Here is a 25865-nt window from a genome sequence, read left to right on the forward strand (position 1 = left end):
CTCCCTTGCTTTGTCTATATTTGACAGATTCACACGCACACAAGCACAGCACCTCAGGGCAGATAACATATCTGCACCGCTGCAGTGTGCAGATGACCCCCACCCCTCCCTCAGCTTGAAGACCTGTCAGGCAAACTGTTCATGTCACTGCCAATCAGTGAGGACCAGCTGTCGAGCCGCATCGCCATTACGCTTCCTCATCCTCTGAACTCCCTGCACGTATATGACTCTTGCTGAAACATCACATCCTGCGCTGTCAATCAGAATCCAATTAGAAACCTTATTTACTCCTCCGGCTTAAGGGTAATAAAGTGGCATTAGACACTAATATGAATAACTTACCTGCGTCAAGCCTGACACTTGGAATAGCGGTGACGGGCATTCTGTCCTTGCCAGATTTAACCTTTTGTTTCTAATTACAAGACTGCCTGGAGGAGGAGGGCAATGCCATAGTGGAGCAAGAGTGAAGAAAGAATAAAAGGAGGCCAGCAGCAAATCTTTGTGATCTAAAGTCTTAATTGGCTATGCACAAGTTTTCAAGCTTTGAATGAGGATGAGGATTCGTATGGCAGAGATACACAATGCATTTAAATGCCACTTTTTTGTCTCTTTGACCACTAAAAGAGCTTTCACTTTACAAGCTGCATTCACCCATACACACACGTATTCATGCAAAGCTTCTTCGTCTCTGAAGAGTTTGCAGAGGTGTTTTGCAAGTGAAACAGCAACTGAAATCAGGATGAATTGATAGCTCTGTCTTGGTGAGTCTTTGGAAAAACACGGCGCATTTTCCACCAGCTTCTCCTCAAAGCCTTTCATGATATTGCTCTCTTTTATGCAAAGTATGACAGAAGAATGGAACCAAGGGTACAAAACAGAACATGAAACATAGAGCTTTAAGTCAAGAGACGAAGGTTTACGGTCTCATCTCCACACCTCGGAAAAGGCAGTGAGCACTGCTTCATGTAACAGAAATCATCAGAGCAACCGCAACCAGCAGTGTTTCTAAAATGTATAACCACCTGGGGAAAGTTAGAGCAAAGAAAAAAAAGGCTTAAATATTTTTTTTATTTAATATGTGTGCAGCAAAGTGAATTTCACATATTTTTAGCATGACATATAATGACCAAGGTTGTAAACAGTTATGGTTTCAAAACTACAAACATTTTTTGTTATGTTGTTCCTAAGGTTTAAAGTTCTTTACATGAGATGCCAGCAACAATTTCCTCCAACTGTATGGAGCATAGGGTAACATATGTTGCTGCACACTGCTAGTCAGCTGGCTGAAACGTACTCGTAGTTTTCCGCTATATCCGGGACCGGGTCGCAGGGGCAGCAGACTCAGACACCCAGACGTCCCTCTCCCCAGACACCTCCTCGTGCTCCTCCGGGGGGCGCCCAAGGCGTTCCCAGGCCAGCCAAGAGACATAGTCCCTCCAGCATGTCCTGGGCCCCCTGGACCTCCTCCTGGTGAGATGTGCCTGGAACAACTCCCAGAGAAGGCGTCCAGGAGGCATCTGATATAGATGCCTAAGCCACCTCAACCGGCTCCTTTCGATGTGGAGGAGCAGCGGCTCTACTCCGAGCCCCTCCCGGAGCTCCTCACCCTATCTCTAAGGGAGTGCCCGGCCACCTTACGGAGGAAGCTCATTTCAGCCGCTTGTATCCGGGATCTCGTTCTTTCGGTCATGACCCAAAGTTCATGGCCATAGGTGAGGGTTGGAATGTAGACCGACCGGTAAATCGAGAGCTTCGCTTTTTGGCTCAGCTCTCTCTTCAGCACAACGGACCGGCACAGTTCCCCCATTACTACGACAGTCACACCGATCCATCTGTCGATCTCCCGCTCCATTCTTCCCTCACTCGTGAACAAGACTCCAAGATACTTGAACTCCTCCACTTGAAGCAGGAACTCCCCTACAACCTGAAGAGGACAAGTCACCCTTTCCGGTCGAGAACCATGGCCTCTGACTTGGAGGAGCTGATCTTCATCCCAGCCGCTTCACACTCGGCTGCGAACCACCCCAGTGCATGCTGTAGGTCTTAGCTAGAGGCGGCCAGCAGGACCACGTCATCTGCAAAAAGAAGAGACGAAATCCTCTGGTCCCCAAACCAGACCCCCTCCGGCCCTTGGCTGCGTCTAGAAATCCTGTCCATAAAAGTTATGAACAGGACCGGTGACAAAGGGCAGCCCTGCCGGAGTCCAACATGCACGGGGAACAGGTCCGACTTAGTGCCGGCAATGCCGACCAAACTCCTGCTCCGCTTGTACAGAGACCGGATGGCCCCTAATAAAGGGCCCCCGATTCTATACTCCTGGTGCACCCCCACAGGGCATCACGAGGGACATAGTCGAATGCTTTCTCCAGGTCCACAAAACACATGTGGACTGGTTGGGGCAGGCACATGTCCATCACCCACAGTCCATCACCCAGGTTGAAGTCGGTGACTTCAACCTGGGTGATGAAAGAGTCTAACCTCGAGTCCCAGCCTCTGTTTCCACCAGGGAATGCGTGATGGCAGGATTGAGGAGATCCTCGAAGTACTCCTTCCACCGCCCAATAATGTCCCCAGTCGAGGTCAGCAGCCTCCCACCCTCACTGTAAATATTTTTGGCAGAGCACTGCTTCCCCCTCCTGAGGCGCCGGACGGTTTGCCAGAATTGCTTCGAGGCCAACCGTCCTTCTCCATGGCCTCACCGAACTCCCCCCAGGCCCGGGTTTTTGCCTCCGCCACAGCCCGGGCCGCAGCATGCTTGCCATCACGGTACCTGTCAGCCGCCTCAGGAGTCCCACAAGCCAACCACAGCCAATAGGACTCCTTCAACTTGACAGCGTTTCTTACTGCCAGTGTCCACCACCGGGTTCGGGGATTGCCACCGCAACAGACACCGCAGACCTTACAGCCACGGGCAGCAGCATCGACAATAGATGCGGAGAACATGGTCGACTCAGACTCTATGTCTCCAACATCCCCCAGAATCTGGTCAAAGCTCTCCCGGAGGTGGGAGTTCAATACATCCCTGGCTGAGGGCTCTGCCAGACCTTCCCAGCAGACCCTCACTATGCGCTTGGGACTGCCAAGTCTGTCGGAATTTCTCTTCTTCCAGCGGATCCAACTCACCACCAGGTGATTATCGGTGGACAGCTCAGCCCCTCTTTTCACCCGAGTGTCCAAAACATGCCGAAGGTCTGACAACAAAGCCACTCCAGAGTAGAAGAGAGTCCAGCCACTCTCAATGAGATGGGTTCCAGAGGTGAGCCCAACTATTTCTAGTCGATATCTCCCGCACAAGCTCAGGCTCCTTCCCCCCCAGTAAGGTGACATTCCATGTCCCTAGAGCCAGCCTAAGCATCCAGGTATCGGGCCGCCGAGGTCTCCACCTTCGTCTGCCGCCCAATCCTTTTGCATCTTATAAAGTATATGGTTTAAAAACTTACAGGTGACAATCTCTCAGCAGCCTTGTTACCAGAGCTGATAGCCTGACTGATTAACCAGCTTATTGAGACTACCAGTGTGTAGTATTCTATGTACAATACAATAAATGAATGTTAGAACAACAGGAAAATACCTCAGTTTTAGTCTTCTACAGTCATCAAACCAGTTCTGGGTTGTCCGTTTGTCAGATGATCAAATTGGGCAGTGTGACACAAATGTAAACAACTTCAGCTTGCTTGCTGTACAGAGAGCATGCATGATCCAACAGATTATGCATGCTGAGTACAAAAAGAGCAGATATGTTTGTGTTGACTACATGAAGCAATGAAGGACGGTTCTAATTTCAGTGGATTGTATCAACATCTGCTGTAAGAAACAACAGAGTTCCTCACAGATTATTTTTTCTTTAGCACCCAGGCCTCTTTTGTTAATGATAAGTTCGTGACTGGCAATGACTAAAAATTAAAACACTGCCCCTACAGCTATTGAACCTGTGTGTCACAGTTGCTGCAACATTACAACTCTCAACGGAGCACTCTCCAGTAATGACCTATCCAGCCTCCAGGCTTTTGCTCTCTCCTGTTGGGCTAAATGGAGCAGAAAATAAGAAAACCAAACCAACATTTTCAGAGGCTCTAAATAACGCATCCAAACATAACCTTTGAGCTGTCCTTTCTTTACTCCCTTGTCTCCCTTTTTCTTCTCCTTTAACCTTTACCAAACTAGCTGAATTGTGCTTGCTGTGTCTGCTAGAGTGATTTCAGCCTCTAATTAAGAGGAGAATGACAAAAAAGTGCTGTTCATCCAAACAAATCAGAAGAGAAAGTGCTGAGCAATAGACACAAAATAAATCTGAAATCCCATCTGAACCTTAGGGAAACAGACACTTGGAAAGGTGATCAGTAAGTACAAGAACAGAGAGATCAGAGTTCTCACCATACAAACCAGTATTTTCAGTCATAGTATCCCTTAAAACAAAGCAGTATACAAAGAGCAAAAAACAACATGTCCCTCTTTTTCTTTTCTTCACAGCCCTTGAATCACTGCTGCATGAAGCTAATGCTTCCTGAATACAGTTTTAAATGTTAATGGATGCTTTGAAATAAAATTGCTTTGGCATTATAAAACAGGATCATGTTAAAAATACCCTGGCCCATTTTTGGAGCTACATCTTAAGCCTTTATGTAATTTTTATTTTTTTATTTATGGAATATAAAATCGCAAAAAAAAATCTCCAACTGATAAAACAAGCAAAAATGTTATATTATACCGAGCCTTTCCCATTTTAACCACAGAATAAAGGTTTTAATTGAAACTTGTGATTTATTTTATTCATTCAGATTTTTAACTTAACCATGCGAGCTGTGTCTTCCTGCTGTTTAGAAGCTGTAGAAACCATGTCAACCATAATTCACCAAGAACATTATTAGTTGCCTCTTACATTGTAAAAGTATGCCGATTTATCGCTAAGAATAGCGCACACATTTGTCTTCTCCAGCTGAATTTATAAATGCTGCTTGCAGCTACGTTTATAAAAACTGTTGGATATTTTAACATTATCAACTGGTGCTAATTAATCCTGCTGGAAAAACTATAGCTTCAGTTTGTAGCACACTTTATTAATAGCAATCATAGATCAGGAGACCGGACGTAAAGAGCGTTCACAAACTCCAAATGTTGTTTACAATAACGTTAATAAATCACTGCGTTATGTGTAATTAAATATTTACCCTTTGTCTACTGGTTTAATTGTGGAAAACCAAACTGGATATTTGCCCTACTCCTAGATAGGATGTCCTTATTCTAGAGCAAGTCCTGGTTCTGTAGTTGAAGCACTTTGGTGGAAAAAGCCTATTGAACCCTGTCAACGTTTTTTTAGTTTATCTAAAATATAAACTGAAAGAAATTCCTCAAGGTGTCCCTCGGGATTATGCTTTAGGGCCAAAACTGTTGTCTTTAGGTAGTTCCTTGGGGCAATATTTTTTGGAACCTTTAATATTTTATTTTTTTTATGTTGTTATACCATGTGCTTGGTTGTTTGTGTGTTGCCCTGCGATGGACTGGCGACCTGTCCAGGGTATATCCTGCCTCTCGCCCATAGATTGCTGGAGATAGGCACCAGCTCCCCCGCGACCCACTATGGAATAAGCGGTAGAAAATGACTGACTGACTGATGTTGTTATACGCAGGTGTACCTATTGATGAATCCTCATGAGCCCATTTACAGGTTTCCCATACATTTGTCATGTCAAAATACTTTTCCCAACTCAAATTTCCATATTTCACAGTGGATTTTAGCCGTTCTTTTAAAGTATACTGTGAATGCAGTCGGTGAATGCAGCCGGTCGGTCGGTCGTTTTTCAGTTACAGTAGTCATAACAAAATCTTTAAACTTTCCCAAAAAGACTAAAACATTATACTCTAATCTATTCTAGAGATTTTCATTTATTTCCATAATTCATTAAAGGTAAACGAGACAAATAGCCTGATAGGAAATTGTTTAAGTGCACAAATATGTGACGTTTAAGGGTATGAAATGGAAGTAGGATGAAATTGCCACATGGATGTATGAAATATGTGTACAATTTAGTGAATGAAGAAACTGACCTGAAAGCAGAGGTAACACTAATAAATGGAACCTAAATAAACAGAAATTCTTCCCATTTTAATAGATGCTGTCTTTCTGGTTCAATGGTAGGTCATTTGTAACCAGACTGAGTAAGATCTTTATTGGATTAAAGATCTGCATCAAATGCTGGGGATATGAAGCTTCTCCAGAGAAGTGGGCAACTGAAAGAGATACACAGCCTAAACAGCTGTTTTCGGAACAGTAAAGGGAGCTATAAGTCAATGGTGATTATTTTAAAACCGAGCATCCAGACTAACAAAGTATAATTTCTATACTTCCTATAATTTCTCAAATACAGTCAGGGTTTATCAGTGTATAATGTCCAAAACTGTATCCTAAAATAACCAAAATGATGATTATCTCACTTCAATTCTAGTGTGCAGTCTCAATAAATCTGCTTGTTTGTGTTTATGTGATTAATTAAGAAGAGGGGGAGGCTCCTTCTGGCCGATGACAGAGACGCCAAGGAAGACTGTTGACCTTTTCACCTTCAGTCTCCAGTGTAAGCAGCGCTTCACAAGTCTGAAACAGCCATTTTTGTTGCCAAAGCAGAGTCCAGATTGGAAGCTGCCGTCTGCGGCTGGCTCCACACGTTCCAATCCAAGTATAAACTGTGATATGGTTCAAGTGTTGGAAATCTGTTTGTTGGGAAACAAGAATCTTCAATCAACATCTCCATAAAAGCAGATCTTTTAGGAATTGGTGGTTTTTAAAACTGTTTGTGTATTCAATGTTTTATTACAAGCATTTTTAATAAAAATCACTTGTTTTTTTCCAGCCAGATATGATTTTCACTGCTTCTACTGTATGAGGGCTTTTAAAAAAACTACAGATAAGAGCATCAGAGATCAAGGCTGGATCTTATTAACCTAGATTTAGTTGTAGCCTCGTCTGCAGCTGCTGCAGCTTCACTGCCAGAGAAGAAGACCTTCGGGTTACATCCAGCTCCCTTTACATTCACTAACATGACTGAATATTTCATAACTTCAGGGCTGCCACAATGTGCTGCTCTTCTTTTATCAAGAATCAACGGCAGGCTAATGGAATAAAGTCAGACCTCTGCTCAGGGAAGCGTTGGTATTAATCAAAGAATAACAAGTAAACTGCATGTAAAATTGTAGTCTGAGAGGGTGCTGATGTTTTAATTAACTGCATGCAGAAACATGGAGGACACATATGCACAGTGCAATTCAATACTGAAGGTCTGAGGTGGCTCAGCCTCTGAGATGCATCAATGAATGAAAATCTTTAAGCAAAAACAGACTGTCCTCTCGCAGATGCCTCATTTTCAATCCTTTTTTTTTTACAAACTAATCTTTTTTTAATCCCCATGGCTTTATTGTTTATTTACTGGGAATTTTAGACGCTTCCGCAGTTGTTTATCTGACGCTCTCAGTTCTATGCGGTTGCCCTTAGAATCTAACATTTTCCTAACAGCCCAAATAGGAGGCCAAACAACCGCAGCCATGAAATAATCACAGCACGGTAAAGAGGCTCAACGGTTTTGACAGAAAGGGCATCTTGATCTGTGTTTCATCAAAACCAGACACTATCACTGAATCATGTTGGAAAAGGGGAAAAAAAATAAACTGGATGGTTCCGAGTTGCTCCAGAATTTTTAATTAGCTCTTAGTACATTTGTCAAAAAGTTTTATGAAAAATTACTGAGCCTTAGCTCGGTTAGTAAATTCTATAATTGTCCTTTGTAAATTCTAATATTCTTAAAACATCTTAAAGGTTGTCAGGTTGTAAAATATCTGGTTGTTAAAGCATGATGAAAGCTCCAAGAAGTGAGAGCAAAGGGGCCGAGAGCCTTTAGGAAGTGACCCCAGCAAAAATCTGATCCAAGGGTTTGATTTGGATTTGGGTTTTTCCTTCAACCAAAGCGGTACCAGTGTTAAACCAGGGTGAGTGGCAGAGTCAGGTTTAGGTTTTTCAATGAAAGAAGCAAGCAAGCACTTTTTGTGCCACAGCATATGTCTCTCAAAACAAATTTTATTTTCAACTATTATTATTAAAAAGAAACATCAACAAAGATGAATTTTCAATGCAGGAATTCACAAAATGCACTTTTAAAAAAAACCATGCTAAAACCCCTATATTAATTTCACACAGTGTTGGGAGTCATAAGGACTGACACTAGGTGGTTAGAGAACTGGGATCGACACGAACAAACAACCTTCAGTGCGATTTGTTGGCTTTAGTGAACAATGTGCTCAATAAGTAACTTTAAACAGAGTCTGAGTGACTTTTTCTCTTAGAAACCTGGTGGACAGTCATACTTTGAGCACATTAGAATACTTAGGTAACTTAAGACCTACTTTTATGTTTCCAAGACAAAATAAAACGATGCCTTTTGCTTTGGGTTGCACAATATGTCGCAAAGTTACCATTATTACAATGTCAGTGTGCACAATATTAAAGTGCTTCTCGCTTTCAGGGGTTTGCTTTCGCATTAAACCCAAAACATCAATATTACTCCTTAAAGTACTCCTTAAAGCCCAGATCAGCTGCCCTCCAATCGGCATTTACCCGCTGCGCTGCAACGTGTGTTTCAAGAAGAATTTATTAAAATAATCTGGTGATATTAACATACTAACACTGCTTTTATAAAAAGATTTAGAAACAACTTGTTATTCAGTGCAGTTTGATACAGCACACTGAGTCATACACAACTCCATCACAGGCGATATTATGACAAACCACTCTAAAATTACTGACATTTACAGAGAGTTTATGGTATTCCTGTGCTAATCTGACATTTTATATTTGTTGATATTTTGTGTTTTAGGTACAAATAGAAAAATTAAAACTAACTGCAGTTTTCAAAATATGACAACATTTTGATTGGTTGTCCATGAGCCCGCCTCCATCTGCAGATGAAAGAGGTTCTTTGATCTTGCCCAGCTAAGGTTTGGTGCAGCGAAAGCGCCACGTTACTGGTACCAGAGTCGGTTCTTGCTTAGGTGAAAATCCAACCAGCTGGTGCTAAGCAACCACTAGCACCAGTTAGGCATTGAAACCAATTTTATGGGAAAACCTCCTCAAAGCCAATAGTCATTAGTGGCTCAAATGTTTACTGAAAAAACATAAACTATGGCCATTTCATATTAATTACAGTAATGCAGCCTGATGTAAAAATGTCAATCTTGAAAGTAGATGAAAGAATTAGAAACTAGTGATAAGATGTTAATTACAGATATATATGTAGTTCTTCTTTTGCAGAAAAAATGTCTGCTAAAAGGGACAGCTTGTTTTCCTGTGTAGCTTCCTTGATTTGAAAGTCCCTAAGGATTCTGAAGAATAACAAATATTTGGAAAGAAAAACATGTCAACTATGGCTTATGGCAAATTAAAAAATAAACTCAAATATTTCCCAGAGATATTTAGTGTTTTAAGTAGCAGATGAGGAACAAGTCATACACAGCAAATAACTGCAATGTAAACACTTTCACAAGGAAACACGCCCTGTTCACAGAATTTAAGCTCAACAAGTTCTACTTGTTTTCTATGTATCAGACACAAAATGCTAACACAGTATTTTATGAATAGTTTGAAATTAGATCGAATCAAATGACAGAGCAAAAGTATTTCTATTTATCATAATGTAAAACACTCCTCCTTGAACTGCCACCTTAACGCGGTGGAGGGGTTTGAGTGCCCAAATGATCCTAGAGGCTATGTAGTCTGGGGCCTAAATGCCCCTGGTAGGGTCTCCCATGGCAAACAGGCTCTAGGTGACGGGTCAGACAAAGAGCGGTTCAAGAATCCCTCATGAGGACGAAAATATCGAGGCACGTGACGTCGCCCGGTACGGCGGAGCCGGGGTCCCACCCTGGAGCCAGGCCTGGGGTCGGGACTCGCTGGAGAGTGCCTGGTGGCTGGGTCGCTCCTCGCGGGACCCGGCCGGGCCAAGGCCCAACGAGAGACGCGAGGCCATCCCCCAGTGGGCCCACCACCTGCAGGGGGAACCGTGAGGGACTGGTGCAAAGAGGATTGGGTGGCGGGCGAAGGTGGAGACCTCAGCGGCCCAATCCCCGGATGCTTAGGCTGGCTCTAGGGACGTGGAATGTCACCTCGCTGGGGGGGAAGGAGCCTGAGCTTGTGCAGGAGGTCGAGAGATATCAACTAGAAATAGTCGGGCTCGTCTCCACGCACAGCGTGGGCTCTGGAACCCATGTCCTTGAGAGGGGTTGGACTCTCTTCTACTCTGGAGTGGCCCACGGGGAGAGGCGGCGGGCTGGTGTGGGTTTGCTTGTTGCCCCCCAGCTCAGCCGTCTCGTGTTGGGGTTTACCCCAGTGGATGAGAGGGTCGTATCCCTGCGCCTTCGGGTTGGGGATAGGTCTCTGACTGTCGTCTCGGACTACGGGCCGAGCGGTAGTGCGGGGTACCTGGCCTTCTTGGAGTCCCTGTCGGGGGTGCTGGATAGTGCCCCTCCCGGGAACTCCATTATTCTGCTGGGGGACTTCAACGCCCACGTGGGAAATGACAGTGACACCTGGAGAGGCGTGATCGGGAGGAATGGCCTCCCCGATCTGAATCCGAGTGGTGTTTTGTTATTGGACTTCTGTGCTAGTCACGGATTGTCCATAATGAACACCATGTTCAAACATAAGGGTGTCCATCAGTGCACTTGGCACCAGGACACCCTAGGCAGGAGGTCGATGATCGACTTTGTTGTCGTATCATCAGACCTTCGGCCGCATGTTTTGGACACTCGGGTGAAGAGAGGGCCTGAGATGTCCACTGATCACCATCTGGTAGTGAGTTGGATCCGCTGGAGGAGGAGAAAGCCGGACAGACTTGGCAGGCCCAAGCGCATAGTGAGGGTCTGCTGGGAACGCCTGGCGGAGCCCTCGGCCAGGGATGTATTCAACTCCCACCTCCAGGAGAGCTTTGACCAGATCCCGGGGGATGTTGGAGACATAGAGTCCGAGTGGACCATGTTCTCCGCATCTATTGTCAAGGCTGCTGCCCGTAGCTGCGGCTGTAAGGTCTGCGGTGCCTGTCGCGGCGGAAATCCCAGAACCCGGTGGTGGACACCAGCAGTAAGGGATGCTGTCACGCTGAAGAAGGAGTCCTATCGGCTGTGGTTGGCTTGTGGGACTTCTGAGGCGGCTGACAGGTACCGTGAGGCCAAGCGTGCTGCGTCCCGGGCTGTGGCAGAGGCAAAAACTCGGGCCTGGGAGGAGTTCGGTGAGGCCATGGAGAAGGACTACCAGTTGGCCTCGAAGCGATTCTGGCAAACCGTCCGGCGCCTCAGGAGGGGGAAGCAGTGCTTCGCCAACACTGTTTATAGTGGGGGTGGGAGGCTGCTGTCCTCGACTGAGGACATCATCGGGCGGTGGAAGGAGTACTTCGAGGATCTCCTCAATCCTGCCATCACGCATTCGTGGTGGAAACAGAGGCTGGGGACTCGGGGTTGGACTCTTTCATCACCCAAGCTGAAGTCACCGAGGTGGTTAAAAAGCTCCGCGGTGGCAAGGCTTCGGGGGTGGATGAGATCCGCCCTGAGTACCTCAAGTCTCTGGATGTTGTGGGGCTGTCATGGTTGACACGCCTCTTCAATATTCCGTGGCGGTCGGGGACAGTGCCTCTGGACTGGCAGACTGGGGTGGTGGTCCCCCTTCATAAGAAGGGGGACCGGAGGGTGTGTTCCAACTACAGGGGGATCACACTCCTCAGCGTCCCTGGTAAGGCCTACGCCAGGGTATTGGAGAGGAGAGTCCGACCAATAGTCGAACCTCGGCTTCAGGAGGAGCAGTGTGGTTTTCGTCCCAGCCGTGGAACACTGGACCACCTCTATACCCTCTACAGGGTGCTCGAGGGTTCATGGGAGTTTGCTCAACCGGTTCATATGTGTTTTGTGGACCTGGAGAAAGTATTCGACTGTGTCCCTCGTGATGCCCTGTTGGGGGTGCTCCAGGAGTATGGAATCAAGGGCCCTTTATTAGGGGCCATCCGGTCCCTGTACGAGCGGAGCAGGAGTTTGGTCTGCATTGCCGGCACTAAGTCGGACCTGTTCCCGGTGCATGTTGGACTCCGGCAGGGCAGCCCTTTGTCACCGGTCCTGTTCATAACTTTTATGGACAGGATTTCTAGATGCAGCCAAGGGCTGGAGGGGGTCTGGTTTGGGGACCAGTGGATTTCGTCTCTTCTTTTTGCAGATGACGTGGTCCTGCTGGCTCCCTCTAGCCAAGACCTACAGCATGCGCTGGTGTGGTTCGCAACAGATTGTGAAGCAGCTGGGATGAAGATCAGCTTCTCCGAGGCCATGGTTCTCGACCGGAAAAGCGTGGCTTGTCCTTTTCAGGTTGGAGGGGAGTTTCTGCCTCAAGTGGAGGAGTTTAAGTATCTCGGGGTCTTGTTTACGAGTGAGGGAAAAATGGAGCGGGAGATCGACAGACGGATTGGTGCGGCTGCCGCAGTAATGGGGGCACTGTGCCGGTCCGTTGTGGTGAAGAGAGAGCTGAGCCAAAAAGCAAAGCTCTCAATTTACTGGTCGGTCTACGTTCCTACCCTCACCTATGGCCATGAACTTTGGGTCATGCCCGAAAGAACAAGATCCCGGATACAAGTGGCTGAAATGAGCTTCCTCCGTAGGGTGGCACTCCCTTAGAGATAGGGTGAGGAGCTCAGCCATCCGGGAGGGGCTCGGAGTAGAGCCACTGCTCCTCCACATCGAGAGGACCCAGGTGGCTCGGGCATCTATACCGGATGCCTCCTGGACGCCTTCCTCGGGAGGTGTTCCAGGCACGTCCCACCGGGAGGAGGCCCAGGGGACGTCCCAGGACACGCTGGAGGGACTATGTCTCTCGGCTGGCGTGGTAACGCCTTGGGTTCCCCCTGGAGGAGCTGGAGGAGGTGTCTGGAGAGAGGGACGTCTGGGCGTCTCTGCTGAGTCTACTGCCCCCGTGACCCGGTCCCGGATAAGCGGAAGACGACGAGCACGAGTACGAGTAATGTAAAACAGAGAGAAATTAACCTAGCCAACTAAAACAATTTCCTTATGTTCAAACATTGCACCTTAACCTTAGTGGGAAATGTATGGATATTCTCTTTATTTATGTCAGGTTAATGTGATTTTAAACAATTAACCATACCTGTAAGAGCCAAGAGTTTAATAGTTTCTATTCTTCTACTTGCTATCATAACTGGACTATGTGTACATGACAACCTTTGTTGTTGTCATTCTACACACAGACCTGAAGCACAGCAGAGAGCAAAGGGAGGAACCTTTTAGCTGACAAAGTATTGCTTCTGCATACTCTTTCAAACCCTTTACAGCAGAGGGAAGATTCATTAGAGGTGTACTATTTATCATCTAACAACTGGAATTTGCTTCAGCTTCTCTTATACAATAATTATATCTTCTGGTACCGTTTTCCCTACAATCATGTACCGAGCAACTATAAATCTGCTATCTGTGTTTTTAAACTCTTTGTATGAATAAAACGTGTCACAATTTATTGTTTCCTATTCTCCAGGAGATTAAACAAATTAACTTGACAACCTTTTACAACATTCAGCTAGTATGGGTGATAACCAGCCACAAATGTTTTAGGCACGGATCTAATTTAAACTCTTCTGACCAGAGAGTTTAACAACAGTCTAACAATGAATCGCTCCTAAAAAGATGTAACATCAGGCCAATAACAGGTGCTGAAATGGATGAAATGTAGTCTTAATAACAGAAATAAAAACAAAGTTCAGAAAAAAGTCACAGGCAAAGGGAGAATAAGGATGAGTTGGAAGTCTAATGAAGTTGGAGGATGGTAAATAAACCAACACAGAACGATCTTTGCTCTTAAGAATCAACATAGGTGAAGTTGACTGTGGTTCCTACTGAAAGTAGAGATAACTGATTAAGAAAGTGGGATTAAAATGTGCACAGAGTGCTGTTATTTAGTACCACATCTATAATTATCCATTGTTGATAAAATTATGAAACACATAAATGAGAAAAATAGACAAAATTTTGTTTAATCTCTTAAAAGTAGATAAACTGCAGACTTTGTGTAACTAGGGTTTTATTTTCCTATATATTTAACAGAGATGCCACAACATCAGTATTAAGTAGTTAAAAAAACTGTAAAAGCTAGCATGTTTTAGTTACATTATAGCAGGTGACGTTAATCATCTTTTAACCTAATTTTTCGTTTTAGTTTGTTCATTTGTTTATACACTTAGCTGGCTTCGAGAACAAATTTACTAACTCTGTTCCTAAATGGTAATAACTATTTTGCAAACAATTAACGCCCTATACCGGCCTTATGCGTTAGACACTTTGCACATAGGAATTGGCATGGACCATGCTTGCCACTGGAATAGGGGGCAGTGACAAAAAACTGTTGGCTGCTGCAAGATCGAAGGAAGGTTTTCCAGGCTGAAATTCAAATGTATTGTGTATTTTTTGCCTTTAAAGAAAAGTCCAGATAATAAATCTGGCAATGAGAAGAAAATCTGGCAATGAGAAGATAGAGAAGAAGGAGCAGAATATGGTGGCAAGAAGGATAGGGTCTTATTAATATCTTCAGAGTCAAGGGAGCAAGAGGAATAACAATGCAACCAAATTAAAATGATTTTAAATGAAGTAAAAATTGAAGGTGTGCCTAAGTTTAAACTTACTAAGTTCTAACTGAAAGTAATACACCAGGTTGGAAAAGGTTGGAAGCAGTGTGTTGTGGCTGCTGCTCTCTGTGCAAGGCTTCTCATTTATTCACAATAATGTTGTTTTGGGGATTGTTGTGCCCTGGTGAATATTTAGTATTAGTTATAAGCACCAAAAATGTTCCAGAGATTTTTTTATTTCATTATTTAAACTAGTTTCTTGCTGTAATAGTTTAAATAAGTAATGATTTTCTATGTCCTTAACCAAAGGATAGTATTCTCAAGTGAAGTTTTGCTTACTAGAATAATAATCACTTGAAGATTAATTTAAAAGATGAGCTTAAACAAACTGTTGTCACCTGAATTGTTTTCCATTTAAACAGAATTATTGTAATGTTACATTTAGAGCTGTACAATGCATTGAATCACAATCTTCGTAGCAGTTTGAATGTGTCACATTGAATGCATACTTTTGGCAGGCTGTTAAATTTCAGGGGAATTCAAAATGTTCAAAATATGCTTTCCAATAATATATTTGGCTCGTTGGATGGATTTTACTGCCTTTGGTTCCCATTTAGGCTCTAGATCTAAGTGATTAAGATTCTAAAGCTCAGGAAGACATTACGAAGTTGCAAAAGAAAAGAGATTGAGAAACTGTGGGTTAAGTGTAACGTACAATGCATAATATATTGCAATTTCATGTTTTCCTGCTAGCGTGAATTCCTAAATTTATATCATGAAAGTTTTCAATATGACTTATTAAAAAAACGTTTATTGTAGAATTAAATGTTTAATATACATTTTATTCTACTTTCCAACATAAATATTTAATATTTTAATCACATATCGTCACATAATTTCATACAACATAATTATTACACTATTTAGGCATGGCTTCATTCATGTTACCATGGGGTGTATTTTAAAAAGATTTCACATATTAATTGATGTCATTACTGCTACTTTTAATCTTTCCAAAAATATTTCTACATTAAACACGACATTATTGCATGACAAACCCACAATAAACCAATTAATGTCTGTATTTGAAATTCGCAGAGCTGTGTTCACGTTTCCCCTCAGCACATCCAGGTAAACACACAAAGGCAATCAAATACCAAAGGTTATAACATTTAGAAATATTTTTGATTTCATATATATTTGCATGTACCCAGGCTTACTCATAAAATCCTCCTGCAGAGGTTCAGCTTAACATCTGCTGCACAAAGCGCCTGTAAAGGTAAGTGTCCTCATGTTTGAGGTTTAAAGAGGGCAAAAAGAAAGCAGCGCCCCCTGACAACCCTGCAATCCATTACTCAGCTGAACCATTTTATCCCCTAAATTGCATTTTTGCTTTTAAGGTATTTTTTTTCTACCTGCAGCATGTGTAGGGTTGTCGTGTCGATAGGTTTCTCACTGATTGCCTCGCTGCTGCCCAGACTGATGGGAGGTTTGATGTATTTCTGAGGCCAAATGGACATTTGGCCTGCATGTAAAATCGGCATGCAGCACACTTTGTGAAGCTGTGGATGAGAACAGCATCAGAGTGAGTGGGAGGAAGGGAGGGAAACCCCACAAAACACTGCACTCCAGGGATCAGATGTTATTCAGAGCAGCAGCATTGATTAGCACAGATACAGAAGCTCAGGCTATCAGAAGGTTTAATCTGAATGTAATTTGTCTGTTAAAGGATAATATTCATGTGTTCAAGGCAGGCACACATACATGCTGTATGCTATGGGTGTGAAAATAGATGCACACTTAAGACAAGAATTATTCAACAGTTCAGCACCACAAAGCAATAGAGCATGAAGCGAAACAGGATTGTGATCCAGTGAGCACCTCGGGAATAAGCATTCAATTCAACTTTAGATATTGAGCCAAAATACAGGTAGAGGTTACACTAGATGACTAACTACTTCAGTTCATTACAAGAACAAACACATAGTTTGCAATGAGTTTTTCAAATAAGGAAACTATCAAAAGAAGCTAATCTATTAGCTAATCTTCTCTGTTAACCAGAGAACCAAAACCAGGAACTAGAAAACTGGTTGTGCAAATTTGAAAATTGGCTTTGCACCATAAATCTCAGCTCACCGATTCTTGAAACTTTGGCAAAAAAATAACATTTTAATGAACAAAAAGAATCAAGGTTAAAATCAGGGGGTCCTTTGCACATATGTATGGTTATTTCACGTGTTTATTTTTCATTTTTGTTCATGTAATGATTACATGCTGGCCATTGCCTACAAAATCAGCTGTGTTCATATAGGAGATAATCATTTCAACTTGATAAAAAAAAAAAAGTAAATATTTTATTGAATAATATCCTTACCACATGAAAGAGTACATTGAAATATGTATAAAAAACTACAAACAGTAAGTTTTGAACAATATTTACTATTATTTCATGGTTGCTCAAAATGTGTCCCACATATTCGTCACAACCATCAGATATTTATAAAAAGCAATAAAATCAGGCAACTACAAGGTCAGTTACATTCTCGAGGACCCTATTTTCAAACATTCAGCTCGACTGCATGCTTCACGATTACTCAAGCTCCCATAAGTTTGCTTTCTTCTCTTAAACTTGTTCACGTTTTTGGACACTGCTACTGTCACAACCATAATATGTCAACACCATTTATTTGATATAAAAAACATTAGATTATGATATAAATGTTTAGTTTTTAATAAAGAGGTCTGAAGCAGTTAGCAACAGAGGGGAAACAAAATGGCTGATGCGAACAACTCATGATCATGTGAAAGAGTAGGTTTTTGTCACCACCGTCACGTTTTCTGTCTGACGGTGGTGACAAAAACCTCCAAATGGTCCTCAGCACAGGACCATTGTAATTGCTGATCACAATAAATACCAATATGACATACAATGTTTTATTAACCTCCTGTATATTTTCATTTATGTAATTCCCCCTATATTTCTTCTATATCATCCAACCCTAGGGGGTGAGGTGTGCCTTCCCTCTCTCTCAATTCACGATTATGCCATGTTCATTTGGCTTACGTCTGGAATGCACATAGTGCCCCTATTACCTACCTAAATAGTATATAGTATACAATATCCCTTGTAGGCTACGCATCTCTAATGACTAAAGCCAAATGAAAATGGCATGACATCTAACCAAATCTAACATTCACTGTTATTCCCCCCAATTTCATAGTTATTATACTCAACTACTGTATGTATTATAGGAAACAATGGCTAGGCAGCAGCTATCTGTGGAGGAGAGAAGGAGAAGAAACTGGGAATAATAAAAGAAGTGTAGAGAGAAAATGCATATTGATCCAGAGTTAGAGGGAGAATACCTCAGAATGGAAAGGCAAAGATAGAAGAACAGGGTGGAGGAAGGGAAGATAAAAAAATATCAATGATTTAAATAAAAGGGAAAAGAGAAGTCAGAGAAAGGCTTGGAAACATAGACAGCAAGTGTCAGGAGTTCTGAAGTCACCACCGTCAGATGAGCTTTTATTTGTTTTAAATTTTTTTTTAATATTCTGAACATATTTGTTTTACAATATGTTTTTTAAGTGCTGTCGGGTTATTAAAGTAATAGTCTCTTTCAAGACAAAAATGTTTGTTAAATAAGACTTTTTCTATTTAGACTTAAAGTAAGCACTATATGTTATATGATCTTTTGAAAACAGTATAAAAAATTAACAACAGTAAATATTTAACATTTAACAGCATTTATGTATACTAAGAATGCTGGATAATGATTTAAAAACACTAAATACATATTAGACCAAATAAATAAAAAGTAATTAGCTTTTTAGTGTGTCTGACGTTGTTGGCAAAAACAAAGTAATAACCAGAAAAATTGATATTTCATGAAACAAAATGCAAAATGGAAAGGTTGCACCGGTACATTGCTGAACAGCCAATACCTTGGTCTATAATGATATACCTTCAGGTTTTGTAACTTAACTAACTTTTTATTTTTAAAATTAAAACCTGTTTTGTCCAAATTCCCAAGAATCAGTGAGCTACAGAGCATGCTCAGCCAAAAGATCTGGAAAAAAATTTAGATAAATGGTGCAGTTTGAGGACATTTTATGGGTCCTTCATAAACTCCCTGCTCAGGAACAAAAAGAACTTTGTTTAATTTTTTAAAACAAGTAAGTTTGGTGCAATTTGCCTTTCAGTATTAAATCAATATTCTGCTAAGATAACAAGTCCTCCTTCTGTGCAAGTTGCAGAATTTTTTTTTGTCAACCTCTAAAGAGAAAGAAGAGACCACACCATTTTTTTTTAAGACAACACTAGTTAAATTTGTTTCTATTCAGTCCAGTACGGTTAGAAATTCTTAATGGGACAAATTGTGGCTATAACCACAACTTTTTCTTTACCACTGAGGTAAACAAGAACAATTAAAAAAGGTGCACACATTGTATCATGCTAACCAGCATCTTCGGAGATTGAAATGTAATAGTAATTAGAATTTTCAGCGGGACAAACAGTGGTAAATTTATTTGTAACAGTCCTTGTACACAAAACCAATTCAAAGCAAATTATCCAATTTGGTTCACATTTACAGAATTTTACTCTATTCTGGGAAAATGTGTTTGGTTACACATCAAATATGACGCCAAGCTGAGCCCTCAGTTTTATGGGATTAACCTATTGTGTAACACAACAAAAATAATCAGTGATAATTCTAAATCCCCCTATTGTAAATTGACAAATTTACCATTTGATTTTTTTTAAAACTGGCTACGTAAAAAACACAACGTAAAAACTCACGGCTGGCTGGCCAACTCTGCAGAAACACAGTCAACACCAGATCGGGAAGTGGTTTGTTTTAGTAAAAAGGCAAATATAATATTAACACAGAATTATTATATATATGTGAGGAAAATTGCTGTTGGAGTTACTTTGCTAAGCTAGCTACTGCTCGCAGGTGTAGCCACAGACTGTTGCTGTTTTATTGTAGTCACAGTTTTTGTTTATGTTTTTTCGCTGATGCTGTTTTACTCAATGTTTTACACTGCTACAACTAAAACAGACTGTTTATTGTTCATTTAGTTTCAAGCACAACTTAACTTTCACTTAATAAAAATGGACTATAGTCACAATGTCTTCTACTATATGCAGTGGTATTAGTAACAAGTCAAAGTGATTATTTTAAATATAATTAGAAAGTATAAAGTGATGCAAACACAAACTTAGATTGTCTGAGATGCTTTTATCTAGCTTTAACATTTACAGCACCCTACACAGGTATTAGCACCCCTGATAAAAATAATACAAATCATTTTTTTTATTGTTTACGCCAAATTTTACATTGGAAAATGTTCTCTAAGAGTGAGCTTTGGAGAAACTTTGAAACTCTTCATTGCTGTTACAGTTGCTTTCTAATTTTTATTATCTGTTCTAATTTTCTATGTGAGTTTTAGTAGTTATTTTATGTAACCATGACCTGTCGTATGAAGATATACAGATATCTGCCCTACTCGAATGGAAATTTTTCTTGTCTTTCTCATTTTTAAGAGTCGGCAATAGAAAGGGACTTGTATCATAACGGACGACTAATGGTGACGGCAAATTTTCTGAGCTCCCAGTCGGAATAACAAAATGAATTTTGAATGGGAAAGTCAGAGCTCGCAGAGCAAACCCAGAGTTTTGTATCCAATATGGCTGCAGCCTATACAATTAGCAACGTTTGCTGATGCATGTCAGCTTTTCTTCATCTACACTCTAAATGTTGTTTCTATGTAAACAAAAGGCTGAAATACCAGAGAGAATAAATGACTTCTGACCTGACGGACACCTCCATATCCTAGAGTACCTGTGATACAGTACCAGTCTGAAAGGGAGAGCTGCAGCCTGAAATGTCTGCTATAATATTGCATCTATACCTGTCACTGTACGTGCACACATTTCTGTGCACAAGAGGCTCTATTCTCAGTTGCCTCATCTTGGAGATGCAGCACTCTAATGCTGTGTGACTGCACTCCCCAGGGATTTCTTTTCGTTCTGTTGCCTGAGCCCTGCTGCCTGCGTGTAGAGAAATTAGGGAATCCCTGCATTCGCGGGCTTTCACTCCTGCTTTATTCATCCATTTGTTCCCCTTCCTCCTGCCTCCAGCCTGAGTGCTGTGCAAAGGCTGTTATCATTAGGGAGGCATTCCTGTGACAATGATAAAAACAGCCTCAGCAGATACGGCATCTTTTTTGCTTATGGAAGCCAAATGAACTAATTTGGAAGAGTGCCACTGTGACAAATTACAGTATAATGGGATATCATAAACAGAACCGTGCCTTCTTGCTTGTGAAAATTCACTGCAGTATAAATTTTAATAGAGATAATATTCCCAGCTGAACCAGAAACACAATCCTTTACATGTACTTCGAGGACATAGACAGTGGGATAAACAAAAGTATTTTTGTACTTCTTCATATTTTCATATCTTCATTGCAACCTAAAGCTTCACTGTATTTCTGAGGATTGTTTTGTGATTAAAAAAAAAAATTAGTGCAGAACTGTAAAGTGATACACGCCTTTTGAATAACTATTTACAAATAAAAACATGAAAAGTCTGGTGTGCATTTGTGTTGAGCCCCCTTTAATCTGATTCTCAGCATCAGGGAATATCAGCATCAGGGGTCTTTTAGAGAACTTTTGTAAGCAGACAGCTATGGGGTAAGAACGCTGTCAAAAACAATGTGTATGTAAAGACGGAAATGTGTGCATATTAGTCAATAGTTGGTATTGTATATTTTCTCTATAAGAATACAAAATACAATGTTACAGCTTCAAGAAATTACAAACACAAAGTTCAAGTTTACAGTTGTGGTTTATTCTTTATGAATGCAATATGCTATAACACTTTGTGAATACGATTTCTTTTCTTTGAGAATACGAGTTTACATCAGCAACTTGGCCCCACGTGATCTCAGGCTGGTTAGTGGAGTACAGTTAGTCGATTCGCGTTGCGCATGCGCTGTCACACTCCTCACCGCCAGTAAACGTAGTGCCGAATGGGAGATAATTCAGACTAAAAGGAATATTAGGAACAGAGGGGAGATAGGAGAGAAATCAAGAGTATTATAAATAAAGCATTGATCTTATTTTTATGAAATACAAAACTAAAACATTGAATATAGTGGGTGGCGTTATACAATGATGTACAGTAGGTGGCAGTATGCACCTCTGAATTTGTTGCGAACCGCCAGCAGAAGAAGAAGCAGCAGCACTAGCGCCAAGATGACGGACCAAGAGCATATATTAACGACATTAAGACATATATAAACTTTTTAACATTACTTGGCTTTGTACCGTAGTTTCTTGGTCCGTTAGTGCTGCTGCTTCTTCTTCTTCTCTTCTTCTGCTGGCGGTTCACAACAAATTCAGAGGTGCATACTGCCACCTACTGTACATCATTGTATAACTCCACCCACTATATTCAATGTTTTAGTTTTGTATTTCATAAAAATAAGATCAATGCTTTATTTATAATACTCTTGATTTCTCCCCTCTGTTCCCAATATTCTTTTTAGACTGAATTATCTCCCATTCTGGCACTACGTTTACTGGCGGTGAGGAGTGTGACAGCGCATGCGCAACGCGAATCGACTAACTCTGTGCTCCACTAACCAGCCTGAGATCACGTGGGGCCAAGTCGCTGATGTAAACTCGTATTCTCAAAGAAAAGAAATCGTATTCACAAAGTGTTATAGCATATTGTATTCATAAAGAATAAACCACAACTGTAAACTTGAACTTTGTGTTTTTAATTTCTTGAAGCTGTAACATTTTATTTTGTATTTTTATAGAGAAAATATACAATACCTCTTTGGATTTTACTTATGCACAACTATGGACTAATATGCACACATTTCCGTCTTTACATACACATTGTTTTTGACAGCGTTCTTACCCCACAGACAGCATCCTGAAGACAAAGGAACACAGCAGACAGGTCAGGGATTAAGGTTTAGAAAAGTTTAACATAGGGTTGGAATACAAAACAAAGTCCTAAGCTTTGAACACTGAACATATCAGTTTTCAATCATCTGAAAATATAAAGAGTATTGCACAACTGGAGACCTACTGAGACATGGCCGTCCACCTAAACTGACAAGCTGGGCAAGGAGAGCATTATTCAGAGAAGGGACCAAGAGGTCCATTGTAAGCTTGGAGGAGTTGCAGAGATATGTAGCTCAGGTGGAGTAATCTGTTGACAGGACAACTATAACAGTAGTTATGCACTCCATCAAGCTAGCCTCCACACAGGAGAAGCAAGAAGAAAGCCATAAGAATTTGTGATTGCAGGCAAAAAGCCATGTGGGACACAGCAAACATGTGGAAAAGGTTCTCTGCTCAGATGAGAGCAAAATTTTACTTTTCGGCCTACTTTCAAAACGCCATGTGGAAAGGAAAACTAACAATGCACATCAACATGAACATAACCCCACTGTGACACATGGTGGTGGCAGCATCATAATTTTAAATTCAGAAGGGACAGGGAAGCTGGTCAGCCTTGATAGGAACATAAATGGAACTAAATACAGTACAATTTCTAAAGAAAACCTCTTACGCCTGGTTCACAAGGCGGAATTTATATGCAGACTTTTGGCCAGATCTTCTCCTTCCAACATGCCCCAATCATTGTGACGGCTCTTAAGATAATCTTATGAGATATTCCTGCTGTGTGTGGTGTGTTAAAAGTGATGTAGTCTGCTTGGAAGGACATCGGGACCGCTCCAACCTAAAGTCCGGGATATTTAACATGTTGGATTGTCTTGGCCTGATATCCTACCGTATGGGGTGTTACCCGAGGACAAAGGAGCACGCAGCCTGTTGAATGACGTCTAATCGATCAGAAAGTGGGTTGATGGAAACACGGAGGGGAATTACTCTGAACTCACATTTGATCTCAAGTGGTTTTGTGAGATTTCCTGTCTGAAATCTGAATGTTTGCGAGTGAAATCTGTTTGTGTGTGAGGTGGTGTGTTGTGCTTGCCTTGTGGCAGTACACCACACACTGTAGGTCCAGGAACATAACATGTTCCTGTTATGTATGGTACATAATGTTATTATGTATGTACCTATGTTAGGTACATAACAGGAACACGTAACAACCTGTTAAATCTATGATTTTTTTAGCGTCACATGTAGGGTCTCTCCGATTTTAAAAATCAGCTGACAATTTTAAAATCTTGCCATGTGAACCAGGCATAAGAAGCTTCAAAACAATTAGGACTTGCACAAAGGTTCAGCTTCCAGCTATAATAAAAGGGCTTAGATTTAAGCATATTCACATGTTAGCAAGGCCCAGTCAAAGTCCAGACCCCAATCCTACTGAAAATCTTTGGCAAGACCTGAACACGGCTGTTCACAGAAGCTCTCCCTCTAATCTGGCTGAGCTATAAGTACTCACACTTTGCTTATTGCAATAACATAGTTTCTGTAGCTAATCTCTCAGTGTAAGTAGTCACTAAGGCCAGCAGCCGAATGCACCTGGCAAGTGTAAAAGCTAACTGCCTTTGTAAAAAATTTACATCACCCTTGCAGCTGAAAACTGGCTAAAGATCAGTGCTCAATGCCAAAAGGCTGCATGTAACAAATATCTTAGATTCATTCACAACTCTTTAATCCCTAATTTGAAATGTAGACATTTAAATGCAATCTTATTTGATTTTAATTTTAGTCAAGAGGTTGGAAGAGAAAGTAAAACATGTTTTCAACAAACCTCAGTAAGCTCTATTTCTTTGCTCAATCATACTGGATTCATTCTGGCAATAAAAATTCCCCCCTTCCCCCCTGCTGGGTGAAACTCTTAATGTGTTTCATTGCATACGACATATTTAGAAAATCTTAAAGTTGAGTTTAAAGTAAATCCTAATCTTGTTGATCATGAACCCAGGCTTCATAAGAACCAGTAGTGCATAACTGCACACATCTGGATCTCCCATCATCATATCTGCCAGTCTGAACCAAAAACCTGCAAACTGGAATGAGGTCAGTTTTTTTCTTCCTCCACAGTGCAATGAGCATTGTGTCATACAACCCTGCAGCAGCATGTTCATGTGACTTTTTCCACAAACACCATTCACCCCTCAGGAGAGCTGGGACATCCTGGTCAGCATTTAACAAGCAAACACACACTTGTTAAAGTGGTCACTTCTTGTCCTGTCATTCAAACCCACTTGAATCATTTGATCTAAGCACCCCCACCTCGTTGCATGTCAAGTCGGAAGAAGTTAAACAGCTAAAGATCCGTATTTTATTAATGCATTGGTAAATCTTTTGTCGGAACCAATTGAGGCGGCAGAAAGCAGGAAAATTAGCTTTCCTGCTGCATTGCACCTGCCTAACTTTGCAGGGGAAGTGGGCTGTCTGCTCCCAGTAATGTGTTCCCGGTGCACCGAGGTCGTGATGATGGACGGAAAGCCCCCCCCTCCCATCCTTTCCTCCTGTGTCCAAAACAAGAAAGGACTCAAAAGAGAGAGAAAATAAACCAGGAACTGCAAACCAGCAGCAACGGCGGATAACCACATGATGCCATGGAAATTCAATGTGCTCGACTGACCTGTGCCTTACCTGGCGGCTGCGGGCAGTGGGGATTCTTCGGCAGAGTAGTGGGGCAGGCTGGGGAGCTAGTCCGGGGAATTGCAGCGCATGAGTCCTCCTGTCGGTGCGCCTCAGCACCGTCTGAAGGCAAAGAGCCAGAGCCAGGGTGTTCCCGACAGGAGGGGGCGTGGCGTGCGTGTGTCAGTGTGTGTGCGTGTGGGGGGCACGCACGCAACACCACAGATGTTTTTTTATTATTATTATTTTTTTTTTGTGACAGGTTTGTACCTATGTTTGCGGACTTTATGACTGAATCGCTCGATAATTTCGTTTCAAGCAGCACATCGCTGCGGGAAACTCCCCATTGTTACAGCCTACATGATGTATCGTGGATTCCCCCTGCTGCCATCCTCTGGGAGTCTGGTTCTGTCAGAGGAGATATCAGCCACACAGTGACCATTGGGCTGTAGAGGTCCGGATGAAACAGTGGTCATCTTTTATAAACACCGCTGTGAGACACACGGATGAGATCAACAGATATTGATATAGTTAGCTGCTCTGGTACTAAGAAATAACCTAGTTTGGAAAGCTCTCTGATCTAATGCACTTCTCTCAAAGCTGCTCTTATTGATTTACACTTACATATCAGCTGA

At 41.9% G+C, this 25865-nt stretch overlaps 1 protein-coding gene and 1 long non-coding RNA gene across 7 annotated transcripts in view; one reads left to right on the forward strand and one right to left on the reverse strand.

The window, feature by feature from the left end:
* The window catches only part of LOC124871325, a 38615-nt gene extending 38494 nt beyond the window's left edge, over window positions 1–121 (forward strand). The window contains exon 3 of the long non-coding RNA XR_007038998.1: window positions 28–121. This is a non-coding gene — a long non-coding RNA (uncharacterized LOC124871325). The remainder of the gene's footprint in view (window positions 1–27) is intronic.
* The window catches only part of sytl5 (synaptotagmin-like 5), an 81246-nt gene extending 55894 nt beyond the window's left edge, over window positions 1–25352 (reverse strand). For 3 of the 6 annotated variants that reach the window (XM_047370540.1, XM_047370541.1, XM_047370536.1), the window contains exons 1-2: window positions 25243–25352; window positions 16055–16201 (exon numbers count right to left, since the gene is read on the reverse strand). The gene's annotated coding sequence lies outside the window, so the exon portion shown is untranslated. Of the gene's footprint in view, window positions 1–16054; window positions 16202–25231 lie in introns of all 6 variants that reach the window. The other 3 variants (XM_047370539.1, XM_047370538.1, XM_047370537.1) reach the window with 3 other exon arrangements.
* Between the last annotated feature and the right edge of the window lie 513 nt (window positions 25353–25865).

Source organism: Girardinichthys multiradiatus, chromosome 7 (genome assembly GCF_021462225.1).
Source record: "Girardinichthys multiradiatus isolate DD_20200921_A chromosome 7, DD_fGirMul_XY1, whole genome shotgun sequence".
In the NCBI taxonomy this organism is placed as follows: domain Eukaryota; kingdom Metazoa; phylum Chordata; class Actinopteri; order Cyprinodontiformes; family Goodeidae; genus Girardinichthys; species Girardinichthys multiradiatus.